The sequence below is a fragment of the Sorex araneus genome, chromosome 1, assembly GCF_027595985.1.
Source record: "Sorex araneus isolate mSorAra2 chromosome 1, mSorAra2.pri, whole genome shotgun sequence".
Classification (NCBI taxonomy): Eukaryota; Metazoa; Chordata; class Mammalia; order Eulipotyphla; family Soricidae; genus Sorex; species Sorex araneus.
In genome coordinates this window covers 23,388,707-23,406,951 of record NC_073302.1, presented here as the reverse complement: position 1 = coordinate 23,406,951, position 18,245 = coordinate 23,388,707, and the positions used below count along the sequence as shown (strand labels likewise).

Genomic DNA, 18,245 nt, shown 5'->3' with positions numbered 1-18,245 from the left:
CAAGTCCATGGCAAGGAAAGAAATGTTAACCAACAATGAACTTCAGGCCAGCTACTGTAAGGTCTTCTCAAAGGTATAGATTAGCTCCCTGGTATGAAAACATTTCATTTCTTCCCTCCCAAGAAGTGAATTCCAAAGATCCGGTAGAAAGCCGCACACGTTTTTCAGGAGTGTAGAAAAACGCGTAGAGCTGCGCGTTCTGCCAGTCTCGGACACCAGGACGCGGCGGTGCCGCCTTCTAACCGTTTCCCGGCGCCCCCTGGCTCTTCTTGTTGAGCTTTTAACTTATCGCTACACCAGAGCGAGGGAAAACCCAGTTTTTTTTTTTTTTTTGCATCACGTGGGAGCCTCAGCCAGACGCCCGCGAGTGAACCTGCCGCAGGGTCCGAGCCGCTGGGCGATTTCCTCGGGTGGCGCGCCCAGTACCCGGGAGAGGGCACTGCCGTAGCCAGCAGGGCGCGCTTCTGCAGAGCTGGTGGGGCCGTCGGGGCGCTCCGACCCGCAATCTGGCGCTTCCTTCCGCTCTTTCCCCTCTAGTATCTCCCCGTCGTTGGGTTGGGGGGCCAGCTCGAGAGGATGGAGCGCCTGCTGCGCAGGATGGAACCGCGGGTTCGATCCCCCGCTGTTGCGTGGCACCGTCCCAGCTCCTCCAGGGGCAACGTAGGAGCACCGAGCCTGGAGCAGCCCTCCAGACCTCCAGGTGTGCACACTCAAAAAAGAAAAAGAAAAAGAAAAAGAAAAAAAAAAACACCAAAAGGGAATCGCAGCGAATTCTCAACTGCCACAGATCCTGACGCTCCCGAGAAAGGGCGCGACCAGGGAGTGTCAGGCACTGAGGCTGGCCGGTAGGGGTTCCAAGCGCAGGCCCAGACTCCCACCCTCTCGCCCCACCCACCTCGGTGCCCGCCACCGAATTCCGATCCCTATCTCCCTTCGTCCCAGTTTTGCAGTGGCATCCGCCTCCCCGGGCGAGCAGGCAGGGGGATGCAGCCCGGCGCCTTCCCGCCGGCGCCCCGCCGCGCTCCCTCCCAGCCCCGGGTGCTCGGCAGAAGGAGAGCGAGAGCTAGGAGTCAACGCCCCGCACTCCAGGGATCGAGAAACTCAGCTGGGGAAGGAGGGGAGGGGAGGGGAGGGCAGCGGAGCGGGCAATGGGCCTCCTACTTACGACCGTCGGTGTCCGCGGCGCCTGGGCTTTGCGAGCCGAGGAACTCAGGGCTTCCTAATATGTGACCCTCCCAGGAGAGGGTGGAGCTTTGGAACAGGCGGAACTGCTCCGGGGAGGAGAACTGCACCAGGGTCAAGGGTTGGCGGGTGAGAGGGGTGAGACATATAGGAGAGAGCACACTCTGAGATACAGTGTGTGTGTGTGTGTGTGTGTGTGTGTGTGTGTGTGTCTGTCTGTCTGTCTGTCTGTCTGTTGTGTGTCCGTGCGTGCGTGTCTGTGTGTCTGTGTCTGTCTGTTCCCAGATGCTTTTGCCCAACCTGTTTCCCATCCACACGCCAAGTCTAGGGTCCCATCTTCTGTGAATCCTCTATGACTCCTCCAGGGAGTGCTCCTGACACCGGGGACCATCCGGCTCTGCCACTTCAGGGCTCCTTTCCTGGATTCCTCCCCAGGACTTGGTCTAATCAATGGGTCCCTCTCAAAACATAGGGGCTGATTTGTACTTGCTGGCATCCATGTGCTCTAGCCCCGTGAGTTATCTCCCTGACCCCTAAAATTTAGGGGTCCTTTTTTTTTTATTTTTGTGATGCTCAGGGGCTACTCCTGGTTTTGCACTTAACTTAGGAATTACTCCTGAGTGGTGCTCAGGGGACCATAAGGGATGCTGGGAATCGAACCCGGGTCGGCCGAGTGCGACCTGCTGTGTTATTGCTCCACCGCCTTTAGGAGTCTTTTTAAAGAAGAAAATGAGTTCAGAAATATCAAGTGCTTAGATGAGCAGAGAAGTCTATAGTAAGCTCAAAACACAGAAATGATCGCTTCTAGGTCTTTTGGCTAAGATCAAAACACAGAAATGAAAGATCAGCTCCTAGTGGCAAGCTTTGGACCTCCCTGCCCAGCTAAGAAAGTTCCAAGAACCCACACATTGTGTCTAATTGTCTATACCCCTGACCCCTAGCCCAATCTTTGTCAGTCATGTTCTATAAAATAACGGGACAATGAAAAGATGTTTAAACCTCTTAATTCAAGAATCCCCCTTTGGGCTGAAATATTAGCAGCTGACCTGAGTTTGATCTCCGGCATCTCATATGGTCCCCCGAGCACCACCAGGAGTGATCCCTGAGTCAGGAGTAACCCCTGAGCACCACTGGATGTGGCCACTCTCCAAATTTCCCCCTAATCTAGAATTTTGAGAGTCTTCCCAAGCAATGCTCAGGAAGCGGCTCATCCCAGGGTGCTCTCCAGGCCACGGTCATTGGTGTATAAGCACTTCTAAGATCCAAAAGCAGATGGCTCATCTTCAATGTTTTTCTACATATCCCTGACCAAAAAAAAATTTTTTAAGTGTGGGAAGTCCCATACTTTCCTGAGGGCCATTAGGTGCTTATATGTGCAAGGTATAGTCTCTCCCCTCGAGCTTCCTTCTCTGTCCCTCAGGTGCCTGCTTCTTAGTGTAATCAGTGTTACTTTATGACCACAACCTATTTACTGACCAGCCTCATAGCAACTCTGTCAATCTCTTCTCCGTAATCATCAGACGTGCACATATAGGAGGTATATTTTTCTGCTTTTATAAAAACGGTATGTAGCTGGGTTAGAGAGGTGGTATAGCAGATAATACACTTACCTTGCATGCAACTGATCCAGATTCAATCCCCAACATTTATAGGATCCCCAAAGCTCCACCAGGAGTGATCCCTGAGCACAGATCCAGGAGTAATCCCTTGAACAGCGCGGCTAAGTATACCCTCCTAAAAGGGGACCCTTTAAAAAGATACTCAAGTTTTTGCTTTTCGAATTTGTTATTGTGGATATCTCTCTTGGTAAACAGAACTGTAGCACTGTAGCACTGTCATCCCATTGTTCATCAATTTTGCTCGAGCAGGCACCATTTGCTCGAGCAGGCACAAATGTTACTCTTTTTGGCATATCGAATACGCCACAGGTAGCTTGTTCAGGCTCTACCGTGTGGGTGGGATACTCTCGGTAGCTTGTTGGGCTCTCCGAGAGGGATGGAGGAATCAAACCCGGGTTGGCCGAGTGCAAGGTAAACGCCTTACCCGCTGTGCTATTGCTCTAGTCCAAACAGAACTATAACTTGTTAAATAGTTATTGGTTAATTGTCCATAATTTGGATGTACCATAAGTTATTCCGCAACCCTAATGCTCTTTCTTGTCTTATTTTACTTTGTCACTGGTGTTGTGTTACGTGTGACTCTGTGAAGAGCTTTGCATGCTAATCCCCTATTCCTACAAGATGGAGTACCAAAAGTGAGATGCTTGAAAATATGTATTTTTTAGCAGATAAGTTTGAGTCTCACGGCAGAGCCTGGCAAACATAGCAGAACCTGGCAAGCTCTCCGTGGTGTATTCGATATGCCAAATACAGTAACAGTGATGGGTCTCATTCCCCTTACCCTGCAAGAGGCTCTAGTGCGCCATCGCTGGGAAGAATGAGTAAAGAGAGGCTGCTAAAATCTCAGAGCAAGGACGAATGGAGATGTGACTGGCGCCCACTCGAGTGAATCGGTGATCAATGGGATGACTTTTACACAGTGATACACTGAAGGTTGAATCCTATAAAATTGTTAATATTCAACTACATTGGTCCAAAGAAATAGCAATTTTGAATGAACTATGTTCCACTACTCCCAAGCACTGCTGCCTGACTTTATCCAGAGTTGCACTCTTGCCCCTAATTGCATGACTGAAGGTATTTTTTTCTTGGATGACTCATACTGGCTTTAAGAATAAGAGAGATTTACTAATTCCTACAAAGTGCAGAGTTGAATGGGCTTCAGGGTGTGTCGGAATAAAGACCTGCTATATCCCGTTCTTCTGGCTACTTCCGTGGCATCACCACACGCCTGAGACTTGCCTCCCTCATGGGGACAGTAGAGTTACAGCAGCTCCACTACCCTGAAGCGAAAGTCCTCAAGCAATCTGGCATGTGTGGAGACGTTCAGGAACCATCTGCCATGGCCAACGGGTGGTGAAACAGGATTATTGTGCAGAGTCTGATATGGATACAAAGCGCCTACAAGGAACAACCAGCTCCCTCCTTCCCTGTTCTCTAACCTTGTGGTTGCTTTTGCTTTGAAACACTGAAATACAATGTACATCATTGCGAACAAAGTGCTTTTATTTTTGGTCAGGACTATGACAGACAAAACATCAAAGGTGAGTCATCTGCTTTGGGATCTTAGAAAAACTAATAAAATGCAGATATGGAACATTTTTCCAAGCAAGTATCCTAGAAATAAAGTTTCAAGAGCAAAGTACACCTAAGACTTACTCACTTGGCATTAAATGGAGGGTATGGATAAGGTTTGGACCACACCACCCTAAACATAATCTTTTGTCCACATGAGATTAAGATTTTTTTTTTTTGCACTATGATGACTCAGCTAGACTTAGGACTGAAATTTGCCAAGTCACGGTGAACAGCAATGATCCTGGCTCCTGTATCATTGTCTAGAGAGAGTCCAAATGTGGGATGAAGGGTCTGGGGTGGGTTAGGCTGGAGGCTGGGGGTTGGGGAGACTTTTCTTCACTTTGCTTTATTGCAAATTACCTTCTTCAATTCAGTCCTCTGACTTAAGTTTCATGAACTCTAGTCTAGTTACCTTTAAGGCAAAATAATCACAGAATAATTTCACATGAAATGAATGGGGTTCTAGCTCTTATGCAGACACAAATGGCTGCCTTCTCCGTTGACAAGAGTTTTCAGACTCTTCTTTCTGGAAAAGAGGAAGGAGACACTTAGAATTTTGTAATTGTGTCCTTTACAAAACAAAAGTATAACTTTTTCTTGGGGTTTCAGAGCTTTTCCTGTATCTCTTACTTCTTAAAAATAAACAGTATCAAGTAATTATTGTACATAAGGGTCCTATTTGGGGGTGTTATAGTCTACCTCCCTTCAAAAGCATATATTAGCGCAACTCTTAAAGTTGAAAAAAATTGAGGTCTTTCTTTTTTTCCTTTGTGGGGAAAGGACTCCCAAGCAGTGCTCAGGAGGACCACCGGGAACCACCTGGGCTGGAGGTTTTCATTCTCAGCCCTGTGATGTGGTGCTGGGGGTCTCCAGGGTTCTGAGGCATTGGGGATGGAACGCAGGTTCCCGGGTATACTAGGTCACTGACCACTAAGCTACCTCCCTGGCCCTGAAGTGGAAGTTCAAATAAGTAAGGTAACTTAGATAAACCACGGTCTGTAGCAGGATTGAGAGTTGAATCTAAATTAGCTTGCTATAAGGTTCTGAACTTTTCACGGTTCCATTTTTTTCCCCTCTAGTATAGGTAAGATGGAATCTGTCTTTAGGTAAGAACAAATTTAAGGATGGTCATACTTAAGGATAACTGTATGTTCAGAATGTTGCTTCTGATGTATGAGAAGCTGAATGTCTTAGAAAGTCACTCTCACACAGAATGTCCTGACCCCGCACCAGGCTGTCTTCATCAGGGCACATCAGAAGGGGACGGGTTGAGTTTCCCTCCCCACCCCAAGCAGAACCCTGGCAGCTGAAAATCTCCAGAACCCAACTGCCTCCATGCTCAAAGCCACCCTCCACATGTTCGGTTGAGCCTTGACCAAGAGGGAACCTGCAGAAAAACCCAGGTAATGCAGGACCCGTGACTGACATCTCCAAGGCTGCTTGGATCAGGACGGGGCCTCCTCCTCCCAGCTCCCCAGTTTTCCAGCAGCTTGGCAGTCACATCCACAAACTGCCCCCAGCGCCATGTAATATCATCAGCGGCCAAGATCCAGAGACTTTAAACTAAAGCTAGTGTAGCCCACTGGCGTCTGCTTGCTCCAGGAACATGAAGAGCCTCAAACCATTCGTTCAGGATCTCGACAAAGAAGTCTGACCAGCTTGTAGGTGGGCGGCCAGGCATTCTTTTTACGTCCCATGGAATTCAGTTGGTAATGGCTCTAGTCCAGCGGTAATCTCCAAATCAAATTATATGTCCAGCCCATCTGATTTTCGACGCCTTGGCAAATGAGACAGTGTCCCTGATTCTCAATTGTGGACAGAGGTCGGAACTCCAGATTCCTTCTCTCACTTGAGTGAAATGTGATACTCCAAGAGTAGCTTTTTCGATTCCTCTTTGGAGGACCCGAATAGAGTTCTTAAACTGCTTTTGTAGGGCCCAGGTCTCTGAGGCATATGCTACTGCAGGAAGAACGGTGGAGTCGAAAAGATGTGCCCAGAGCCAGAGGTTCTTCGTCCTCTTAACAACTTCTTCAATGCTCTTGAAGATGTTCCACAACACTCACTTCCTCCTGCACAGTTCTGGCGCCAAGTCGTTTGTCATGTTGAGTTCTCAACCTAGATACACATAACTGCTGCATTCAGAGATGTTCGTTCCATTGAGAGCAAATGGAACGTCAGGAACTAGTCCGTTTCTCATGAACATTATCTTCGTGAGATTCAGTTGCAGTTCGACCTTTCCACCTGACCTTTCCCCCTCGATGGTTCACTACCTCATCGTAGCAAGGGGGTGGCAACAGCCCTAAACAGTGAAGAGCAAACCAATGTTACTGCCCAGAGATGCAGACAGGTGCAAGGTTGGACTCCCTGAATTGACTGTGTCAATCTGGTCAGTACTTTCTGTACATGAGCAGCATGTCCATGCACAAGGTGTGTGGTGTGTTTGTCAGCGTGTAGATCATTACAACATGCCACTTGTACGGCAGAGCCTGGCAAGTTACCCATGGTGTATTTGATATGCCAGAAACAGTAACAAAAATGGGCCTCATTCTCCTGACCCTGGAAGAGCCCCCAATATGGCAACGTTGAGAAGGATGAGTAGGGAGAGGCTGCTAAAATCTCAGGGCTGAACTAGGCTGCCAAAACAAAGAAGGACTAAAATGACTCTGCACTTTTAACGCACATACGCTGGCATTGGAAGCATCCATTGAGGACCTGATGGTGCAAGCGCAGAAGATCAAGTATGATGATGTTATTGGATTGACCGAGATGAGAAGGCATCAATCACATCACACTGTTTTCAACACTGAAGAACTGTTGGAAAGATGTTTTGTAGGTAAGGAAATGTGCAAAATATACTGAGGACAAGTAATGATGGGGGTCATGAGAAAGGACAAGAATTATGTGAAAGTGATGTAGGCAGGTAGATAGGGAAAGGCCCCTGGCAATGAAACTTAGATTATCAAAGTCTCTGGGGAGGAGAATCCTGAGACTGACCCACCCTGTGGATATAGGAAATGGACCTGATAAGACCTTCAGCAGACCCTGAGGAGGTTGGACCCCTCCCCAGGAGGTTCCCCAAAGAAGGCCATCACCACTCCCAACCTCCCTGGTAACCTTAGCAACAAACTTTTACCTGGAAAGAAGCCCCATGTGGGTGGGGGCAGGTTGAAGAAACCCTATAAAAGACACCTTGAACAAAGGAAGGGCGCGCATATGCTGCCTGAGCCCATGTGCTGCTTGTGCCATGTGGCCGAGCACATGTGGTGCCTGAGCACATGTGTCGCCCGCATCTCCCCCCCTTGTGATGTGTACTTTCATGCTTTTGTGTCCAGTACTAGGATGTGTGTAGAGCTCTATCCATCTTCGGAGGAGCCCGCGTTTTTTCTTGAGTGTGTTACTCCTACTGGTTTTTCTTTTCCACTTATCCCTTCCTCCTTCCCTAAGACCTTCTAAATAAAATCTGCTACTTCACTGCTTGTCTACTCCTGAAATTCTTTTCCGAGAGTGAGACAAGAACTCAGTAACCCTGGGTCCCGGGTGTTTGAGGCGGTTGGAGAGAAAGTGACCGTCTTTCTCCTCCCCGCTTCACGTAAGTCACCCGTGGGGCCCATCGACATCAAAAGGAGCAAGCATTAGTCAGACTTTCTAATTTGAACACCAAAATAAATGTCATTAGAGTATTAGTGGGCTGGAGCAATAGCACAGCGGTTGGGCGTTCGCCTTTCACGCGGCCGACCGGAGTTAGATTCCTCCGCCCCTCTCGGAGAGCCTGGCAAGCTACTGAGAGTTTGGAGCCCAAGCGGCAGAGCCTGGCAAGCTACCCGTGCGTATTGGATATGCCAAAAACAGTAACAATAAGTCTCTCAATGAGAGATGTTACTGGTGCCTCCTTGAACAAATCGATGAGCAATGGGATGACAGTGACAGTGAGTATTAGTACCCATACAATGAATAGTAATAATACATTAATGGAATCAACCTATTTTCTCACCTGTAAAATAACTTACCACGAATTCATAAATGTAGAGATAAGTAAAAGATCTTCCTTAGAGCTGAATGTCAACTAGTATATGGAACCATGGAATCAGTCATCTTTTTCTGCTTCCATTATTTTAATAATTGATCCAGTAAAAAATAGTTGAATTGTGAGCAGGTGAACATTTGATGAGGAACAGAAAAAGCATAGCAGTATGTCCACCATTACTTATCAAAATGAAAAATGTAACTTAACAATGGAAAAACCAGAGGATCATATGGACTGCCAGGGGCTGAACCCGGGTTAGTCACCAGGTTCAGTCCCCTGCAAAGCATGGGCCTGTGGTATTGCCTCTTCATCCCCTAGATTTTCTTTCTCCTGCAAAACTGAAACTCTTTATACATTGAACTTTTCCTCTCCCAAACTCTAGCAACCATACTTACTTTCTGTTTCTATGAGTTTGACAACTTTATTATTTTTTTTAAGGGGGGGCTACATCAGATGATGCTCAGGGGTTACTCCAAACTCTGTGCTCAGAAATAACTCCTGGCAGTGCTTGGGGGGACCTTATGGGGTGCCAGGGATTGAACTGGGGTCAGCAGCATGCAAGGCAAGTGCCTTACCCTTTGTGCTACTACTCCAGCCCAAATCTGAGAACCTTAGATACCCTTTTGCTCTTGTTTTGGAGCCACTCCCAGCAGTGCTCAGGACTTACTTCTGGCTCTGTGGTGAGGGGTCATTATAAATTGGGCTTGAGGGACCATATGTGGTCCTGGAATAAAGCTGGGGTCGGTTGCACGTAAGGAAAGCACCTTAGCAACTGCTGTGTCTCTCCTCACCCCTGTACTCTCTCTCTCTGTCCTGCTTTTGATACCTTGTCTAAGTGAACTCAGAAACAGTGTCGATTTCACTTAGTCATGATCTCCAGGTTGATCCATGTGGTGTGTGGAATCACTTCCGCTTTTTGCCAATGCTGAATCATGCTCCGTTCTCCCATGTTGCACATGCCTATGTTTTCCTTATTCACCCACCTCTTCTGTGGGTGAAAAGAAAAAGAAAAAAAGATGAGAAATTTATCCCTGAGTTCAGAGACACATCCAATCTACTCTAGCTCTTCACATTGAAATCTGTCCCAAATTTTCTTTAGTTTGTCTTAAACCAAATGAATTTTTGGTGATGGCAAATTATGTTCAGAATTTCCTTTTCTTATCTTTTTCTTTCTTTTTTTTGGTGAGGCAAGATATTTTTTGTTGAAACTTATTTAGAAAGATGCGAGGGAGAGAAAGGGAGAAGTACATGATTGAAAGAGAATACGGCCATCTCCAGAGTGATGATAAGCAAGCAAAGAAACACCAAGACAAGCAAGCGAAATATGTGTCAGGGGAGAACTCAGGCTGGAAGAGCTGGTTTAGATTTTTCTTTTTATTCAGGTTGAAGTTACTAGTGACATAGAATTCAGATGTTGTAAGTGGCAATTTGTTTTATCCTTAGCACTGTAGGACTGTGGTCCCATTGTTCATCGATTTGCTCGAGCGGCCACCAGTAACTCTCCATTGTGAGACTTGTTGTTACTGTTTTTGGCATATAGAATGCACCGCAGGCAGCTTGCCAGGCTCTGCCATGCAGGCGGGATACTCTCGGTAGCTTGCCGGGCTCTCTGAGAGGGACAGAAGAATCAAACCCAAGTCGGCCGCGTGTAAGGCAAACGCCTTACTGGCTGTGCTACCGCTAACATTAAATATATTTTTATTTTATTTTATTTTATTTTATTTTTTTTTCTTTTTGGGTCACACCCAGCAATGCTCAGGGGTTACTCCTGGCTTCGCACTCAGGAATTACTCCTGGCAGTGCTTGGGGGACCATATGAGATGCCGGGGATCGGACCCGGGTCAGCCGTGTGCAAGGCAAATGCCCTACCCACTGTGCTATCGCTCTGGCCCCTAAATATATTTTTAGATGCAGTGTTTTTGTTTGTTGTTTGGGGGTCATACTTGGCAATGCTCAGGGTTGACTCCTGGCTCTATACTCCTCGGGGAACCATATGGGAGGCAGGTGATCAAACCCCAGTTGGCTGTGTGCAAGGCAAGTGCCCTACCCATTGTACTATCACTCTGAGACCTGATGCAGTATTTTGATGAACAGGAATTTGCAATGAAAAGAAGGCAAATTTAAATACAGAGTCTGCCTTCAGTTCTAATAAAATGCAAGCAAATCTTCCTGAAGGGGCCTCCTGTGTAAACACAATAAAAGGGGCACACCGGGCAGCAGGGTTCTATCTCTCCCCGGCCGCCCAAGTTCGGTAGTCGAGCCACTTGCCCCACCCCAGGGAGGTTGATGGTGACGAGGAGGCGAAGGAAGGAACGGGAGCCAGGCTGGTTGGTCTCACTTACAGTTTATTCCATTCCCATCTCCATTCTCCTCTGATTCTCCTCCTGCCTCTTCCTCCCCCATGCTACTTCATTCTCCTTCTCCTCTGGATCTGGATCTGGATCTGGCTTCTCCGGATCTGGCCCACACACAGCCCACTCTTACAGCCTAGTTAAATCCCCCAGCACGAGGGGTTGGGGCTTACACATAGGTGTGGTCACAGTCAATAGGGGTAAGTTCTTTCCCTCAGGGGATGCTGCTTCTAGGACAGATTCTCTTTCAGCAGGACGACCCACCCAAGGGCGGAATCCCATGGGTGTGTTTCTCCTCTCCTTGTCCAGCTAACATATAAGCATTCATAATATTAATCATTTTGTATGGACATAGTAAGAGATACATTCAGCTTATAGAATTGCTCTCCTGGGGTCTTCTTGGTCTCAGACTATAGTGCTCAGGCCAGATTAATCTTTCCTATCCTTAGCAGGATCCTAGTCTCGTTGTTGCTTTTGGATCATGACAGCATTTGTCCATGATCAAATTCTTATACTTAAGAATCGTGGCGCTTTGGCCTAGCACATATAGATGCCAGGGCAGCTCACAGCTTGCCCTGGGTCCCTTCAGTCCCTCATTGGGACCCTGCTTTTGGGGTGCTAGGAACTAAGGGCAACTGAGGCTTAAGTCGAGAAAGCAGATGCCCAGGAGTGAATAATATTCGAAGCCAATTAAATCCCAAGTTATAAAGCATAATATTGATTGTCTTCCTTTGTACATACAAAAAGGACATTGCTTTAAACTATTCAAAAGACATAAAGAGGAGAAAGACAATATTTCACTCAGACATATAAAATCATAGATTTCTGTGAATCTGACCTTACAAGTTAACAGAGTCTGATTAGGGGGAAAAGGTGATAGACCGGTTGGGGAAGAAAGCATGGAGAGAAGTTTACAGATAAACGCAGTGGAATGGAAGTGCCTCGGGAGCATTTGTGATAAATCTAAGCTTCCTGTGGCAAGGGGAACAGGACATACCAATGTTGTCTTAAAATGTTTAGAGATTATTACCAGATAAAGCTAAACTCTTTGTGGCAAGGGAGAAAGGACAAACCAATGATATCCTACAGCCTCCAGCACGCCAATTTTCTCTGAAAGGAATTTATTCAGGCACTTTTGGAGTGGTGGGTTGCAGTAACTGTACAATCAATGCAATGAACTTTAATACTATTGTAACCTTGTTACCTAAACTATAAGAAAAAACTTAATAAGTTCATGCTTGTCTTTGTTGAACAAACCAGGAGAATTCATTGACTTTCACTGGATAATTTTAACTGATAATAAACAAATAAATCCTGCGCTCTCGGTTTACTTTACAATGCAAATATATGAAAATAATGTTTACTTTCTCATTGAAGACCATGAAGAAGCTGGGAGGCTACTTATATGTGTGATGGGAAGAGCAGGAGAATTGAACATTGAGGGTGGGGGTGGGTGGGAGGTCGTAGAGTGGGCGAAGAAGGGAGAGAGCATTACTTTTCTCCTGCACCAAAGCAATCCAGTTCATGCTTGTCTTTGTTGAACAAACCAGGATAATTATCAAAAGAAGATGCTAAAACAAAATACCTTCATTTAGGAAATCAGAAAGAAGAAAAAGAACCTCATGCAGTGAAAGAAAGTAAGATAGGTAAATGACTGTGTCAGGGTGAGGTGCAAATAAGTCAAGTTATAATTACATAAAACATGAGTCACCTGTTTGGTAAAAGAATGTTCTCTTAACTCTTAGCTCTCCTGGAGAGATGGAACAGCGGGTCTGATCCCGACACCTAACCTCATGTGGTCTCACATGCACTACAGTGATCCCTGACTGTAGCCAGGTGTGACCCAAAGCCAAAATAAAACAAAAAGTTATCTTATGCAGAGATCACTATCTCCTTGAAATGATATCTGTTCTGTGTAAGACTCACATAATGTTTTTATTGAAGGTGTTAATAAGTTTTAGACATTAAAATCCCCCAGAGACAAAGAACAATGAAGATGGAGACACCATCATCTGCTGGTTCACACCAACAGGATCTGGGATGAAGAACCAGGTGCCCTACAGCTGACTTCCAGCTTATTATAGTACTTTTTCATCATAAAAAGTTATGCCCATTTACAATTTCTGGGGCACACCTTGAAATAGTAGAGTCAGAATCTTTTTTTTTCTTCTTGGGTCACACCCAGTGATACTCAGGGGTTACTCCTGGCTCTGCACTCAGGAATTACTCCTGGTGGTGCTCGGGTGACCATATAGGATGCTGGAAATCAAATCTGGGTCGGCCGCATGCAAGGCAAATGCCCTACCTGCTGTGCTATCGCTCCAGCCCCCAGAATCTATTTTTTAAAAATTATTTACTGAATCACCGTGAGAACAGTTACAAAGCTTTCATCTTTGAGTCTCAGTCATACAATGACCAAACATCAATCCCTTTACCCGTGCACATTTTCTACCAAATAGTATACTCCCCATCCCAACCTTACTCCTGCCTGAATGGCAGATAATTTCCACATTACTGTCTCTCTACTTTGGTTCCATTCCGTATTTCAACACCAGTCCCACCCTTATTATTTGGAATTTCCCCCCAACACTCAGACCTGCTGAAAAGGCAATGCTAGACAATTTGTTTTGTATTGCTGGTTATGAATAGCATCTGCACGCTGACAAACACCCACGCTGCAGCTGAATCTCATGAAGAAAATGTTCATGAGAAACGGACTAGTCCCTGACATTCCATTTGCTCTCAACGGGATGAACATCTCCAAATGCAGCAGTTATGTGTACCTGGGTCGAGAACTCAACATGACAAATGACTTGGCGCCAGAATTGTGCAGGAGGAAGAGCGGCTTGGAACGCCTTCAAGAGTGTCGAAGAAGTGGTTAAGAGAATAAAAAAACCTCCGGCTCTGGGAACATCTTTTCGATTCCACGTTCTTTCTGCGCTAATATACACTTCTGAGACCTGGGCCCTATGAAAACAGGATGAGAACGCTATTTGGGTTCCTCCCAAAGAGGAATTGAAAGAGCCATGCTTGGAGTATCACGTTTCACTCAAGTGAGAGAAGGAATCCAGAGTTCTGACCTCCATCGACGATCCAGAATCAGGGATGCTGGTGATATTCGGTGGTGTTGGTGACCGCCAAGATTCTCCCTGAGAGGATCATTTGCTCTGCCTTTGGAAGAGATTTCCTTTGTCTTCATCCCTGCTCTCCATCTTGTGCTACCAGTCACTCCTTCCGACTCTCTTGCTGTTCCTGCTTCTGGGTTTTGGACCACATACCGCGGTGCTCAGGGAGCAATTCCTTATAGTTCTGTGCTCAGAAGTGATCCCTAGAGGTGCTCAGGGGACTCTCTGTGCTGCAAGACATGGAACCAGAGTCACTGTTGACAGCCCTATGCCTTCCCTTTGGGACTGTCTCTCCAGTCTCTTTCTTGCTATTTTCACTCAAAAAAAACCAAAAAATCGTGGTGAGGATTTGCTCAAAAATTCTTCACAAGAATTCTTTAATTCTCACATTAAAACAATACTGGGGTCCGTTGCAGTCATTATTTGCCCGTTATGCATCCTGGCTTCTTGGGAAACAAACTTTCAGGCTGTGCCACTTCCCCAAGGAAACCCTATCTTCCGGGGGTGGGCTGGGGAGGGGGGTGGGGGGGCAGTCTAGCTACTGTGTTGCAATCAGGCAGGCAGGTGATTTCAATGAATATATTACAACCCTTGAAAATTGTTTTCTTAAGTCTCTCCTTGTCATAAGACACCAGAGCAATTAGACCACCACAGACTGTGGAAGAGCAAATCCTATTTTCTGAACTTTTCTGCACATAAGACTCTTGGCCGGGTGTGACCAGTGGTGGGATCCTTATTGCCCATCTCCTGACAATAAGCTTTGATACTTGTATACTTCAGTCACAGCCATTCAATCCATAAACTCTCACTTATTCTCTACTCCATTTCTGGCCAGTATTGTGTTTTGTGAGTCCTGCCACCATGCTCCTTGGCCAACGTGTGCACGCTTTTCCTCTCCCACTTCTCCTGCACCCAAGGCATCTAACTCTCTGCCTCAGGGTGCCCAGAAGCTGTGCTGACTTGCTGGGGTATCTGGGATCTGGAGAATTCTGACAGATGAATCTTTGCACACGTCCAACAAGTCTACCCCTTGACTACTCTGTGCCATGGATCCAGAATTCAGCATTCCTCAAGCCTCTTCCTTAGCCCGAATTCTTACAGACTGGGAAGAACTAAAAGAAGATGCATGTTCCGTGAGCACTGCATGCAGTAGGACCTCATATTTTCCCATCCAGTCTAGGTGTGCTACTTAACACAGGTGCCTGATGGGGGCCAGAGAGATAGTACAGTGGGTAAGGTGCTTGCTTTGCAGGTTGCTGACCCGGCTGTCGCTAGCACCCCATACAGTACCCTGAGACTGACCAGGAGAGATGCCTGAGTGAAAAAGAGATAAAATTGATGAATAAAACAAAATAAAAATAAAGAAGTCTTCATTGACAATCAAACTAAAGTTGTCTGAAGGTTAGGAGGAAAAGGCGAGGAAAGGTTAAGAAATGGTGATTGGCTTGGGAAGTCAGCAAGGGGTATAGATAGGGGTATAGGTATGTATAGATAATATACATAAGCACTGCAACCTGATACCAAATATTTTTTTTAAATGAAAGTGAGGGGCTGGAGCAATAGCACAACAGGTAGGGCGTTTGCCTTGCACACAGCCGACCGGGTTCAATCCCCAGCATCCCATGTGGTCCCCCGAGAACCGCCAGGAGTCATTCCTCAGTTCAGAACCTGGAGTAACGTCTGAGCATCTCTGGGTGTGACCCAAAAAGAATAAAAAAAAGTGAAGTAAAGTGGAAACTGCCTAAAGTTGTGGTTTTTAGGGTGATAGTATAGCAGATAAGGTGCTTGCCTTGCACAGTCAGCCAGGGTTCGATCCCCAGCATCCCATATGGTTCTCCAAGCACCAATAGGAATAATTCCTAAGTGCAGAGCCAGGTGTAACCCCTGAGCATCACTCGGTAAGGCCCCCAAACCAACAGAAAAATCAAATTGTGTTAAGCCAGCAAACATCTGTAAGAGATTGTGGTATAGCACCCTCTGGTGGATAAATTGGAATCAACATATAGTCGCCTAGGAACCTGCAGATCAAGGACCAGGATGAGACCATAATGAGAGACCTCCATAATGAATTCTGGAAAATTTCACACAAGATATTATCTGGGCGATCTGTTGGTGTCCAAATAAGTAGACCAAAAATATTGCCTCCCAATACTAGTAGATATAGATAATCTTTTAAAAAAATTTTTATTAGTGAATCACCATGAGGTACAGTTACAAACTTGTGAACTTTCATGTTTGCATTTCATTTACATCCCTCCACCAGTGCCCATTCTCCTCCACCAATGTTTCCAGTATCCCTCCCACCACCCCAACCTCAACCCACACCACCCCACCCTGCCTCTGCAGCAGGGCATTCCCTTTTATTCTTTCTCCTGTTGGATGTTGTAGCCACTCAATACCTCTATTGCAAACTACAATATCTTTAATCTTAAAGAAAGTACTAGGATTATGGGGCTGGAGCCATAGCACAGCCGATAGGGCGGTTGCCTTGCATGCAGCTGACCCGGGTTCGGTCAGTCCCTGGTCCCTGGCACTCCATATGGTCCCCCAGGCACCACCAGGAGTAATTCCTGAGTGCAGAGCCAAGAGTAACTCTTGAGCATCGCTGAGTGTGACCCAAAAAGCAAAAAATTTAAAAATTTTAAAAAGAAAGTGCTAGGATTCTACTGTGTAATGTGTGATTTTCTGCCAACCCTAAATTAAAAAGGTGAGAGGAGTGGGAAATTGTAATAGAAATTCTTTGCACAAGTACCAGATGGTCAAACAGTTAAGAGTGGTGAACGGTGAAATGGAGCTATTCTAGTTGGAATCTTCCTTTCCCTCATCATTCTCCAACTGGACGTCTGAGAAGACATAAGGAAGTAGCAGCTTTACATTTTTTTAAAAGTAGTATGGGAACTGGGGTAGGAAGGAAATATAGAGGCAGACTGGAAGGGACTTATACAAGGATAGTGGTGGAAGGTCTTAGACACTTTGGTGGTGCTGAAGGTGCAGGAACTTTATATATCAAAACCAAAAATGCTTAACACTTTTGTAAACCATATTATCTAAACTACAATTTAAAAAATTAATCTAAGAAAAAGTACAGTGATAGTACAGTGGGTGATGCATTTGTCTTGCACACAGCCAACCCAAGTTTGATCCCCGGCAGCTTATATGGTCCCTTGATCCTGCCAGAAGTGATGCCTGAATGCAGAGACAGGAGTAAGCTCTGAGCACCGCTGGGTGTGGCCCCAATAAAAAAATATCCAAACAAACAAAACCCAAAACCAAACTAAAATAAAAATAGATAAAGTCGGCATATATCAGGAAATCTGAAGAGAGTCTATTACTAGGAGTGTTAACAAAAATTTGTAACTGGGGTTGCATTTACTGATAAGCCAGGTCAGTCACATGCAGTGCAAATACCTTACCTCTTATTCTATCTCTCCTTGTTTCGTTTCCTCAATCTATGGCATCTTAAAGTTTATTTGCTTGCCACCATCCACCAGGATAGCCACTCTCTGAAATGGAAGAGTTTATCAACCTTGCTCAATACCATGACCCCCGTGTGAAGAACAGTGTCTTAACTCCTAGTAGAAACTGAACAAACACTGCTGCAGAAAATGGTAACTACAATTTACTTGAGGTCAAAGTTCTTCGTGCTGGTATATAGTGCCACATCATATTCGGGACAGTGCATTGAAAAACAATTCATTTTTCTGAAATTCAGATTTCCAATTTACTTAAGGTAAAAGTCCCTCAAGTTGTTGCCTAGTCCCACAATCATACTTGGGACAGTCTACTAGTAAACAATTCGTTTTTCTGAAATTCCGATTTAACTAAGCAACGTGTATCTTTTTTTTTTTTTTTTTTGGTCTTCTGCCAACCCTCAGAACACATATGTCAACAACCTGGAGATTTTTTTTTTTTTGGGCCATGGTCGTGGTTGTGGTATTTCTGGCATCTGGTGTGTAGACTCTGGGGAGCTACTAAAAACTGCGAACAATGCAGGAAACAAAGTATTTTCCGGTTCGAAATGTCCAAAGTATCTCCCTGCAAGACACCAAGTATTTCCCGTTCCAAACGTCAACAGTATCTCCGCGGTGGGCCTCCCAGCCGGTCAACAGCGCCGAGCCTCTCTGTCTTCCTCTTGCAAAGCAGGAGGGACCTGACCTTTAGAACCCTGAACCTTTGAACACCACCAGTCGCTGCTAACTCGCTTCACCAGCGAAGCCACGACGTCGTAAAGATCGCCAGGGCAGGGACTGGACCGTGCGACACAGCGCCCCGCACAGCCGGACGAGGCGCGCCGGAAGCGCAGGGACTTCCGTCACTTCCGGCACAAGCGTCCCACCCCGCCCACCCACGGGGGGCGGCCCCGGCA

The 18,245-nt window shown here is 46.1% G+C and overlaps 1 long non-coding RNA gene across 1 annotated transcript; it reads right to left on the bottom strand.

Moving 5' to 3' along the window:
* Positions 1-4,393: 4,393 nt before the first annotated feature.
* On the bottom strand, positions 4,394-18,131 carry LOC129399386 (uncharacterized). Its single transcript, XR_008627060.1, has 3 exons — positions 17,293-18,131; positions 9,230-9,391; positions 4,394-4,905 (listed from the first exon to the last, which is right to left on the bottom strand). It is a non-coding gene; the product is annotated as an uncharacterized LOC129399386 (long non-coding RNA).
* Positions 18,132-18,245: the final 114 nt, after the last annotated feature.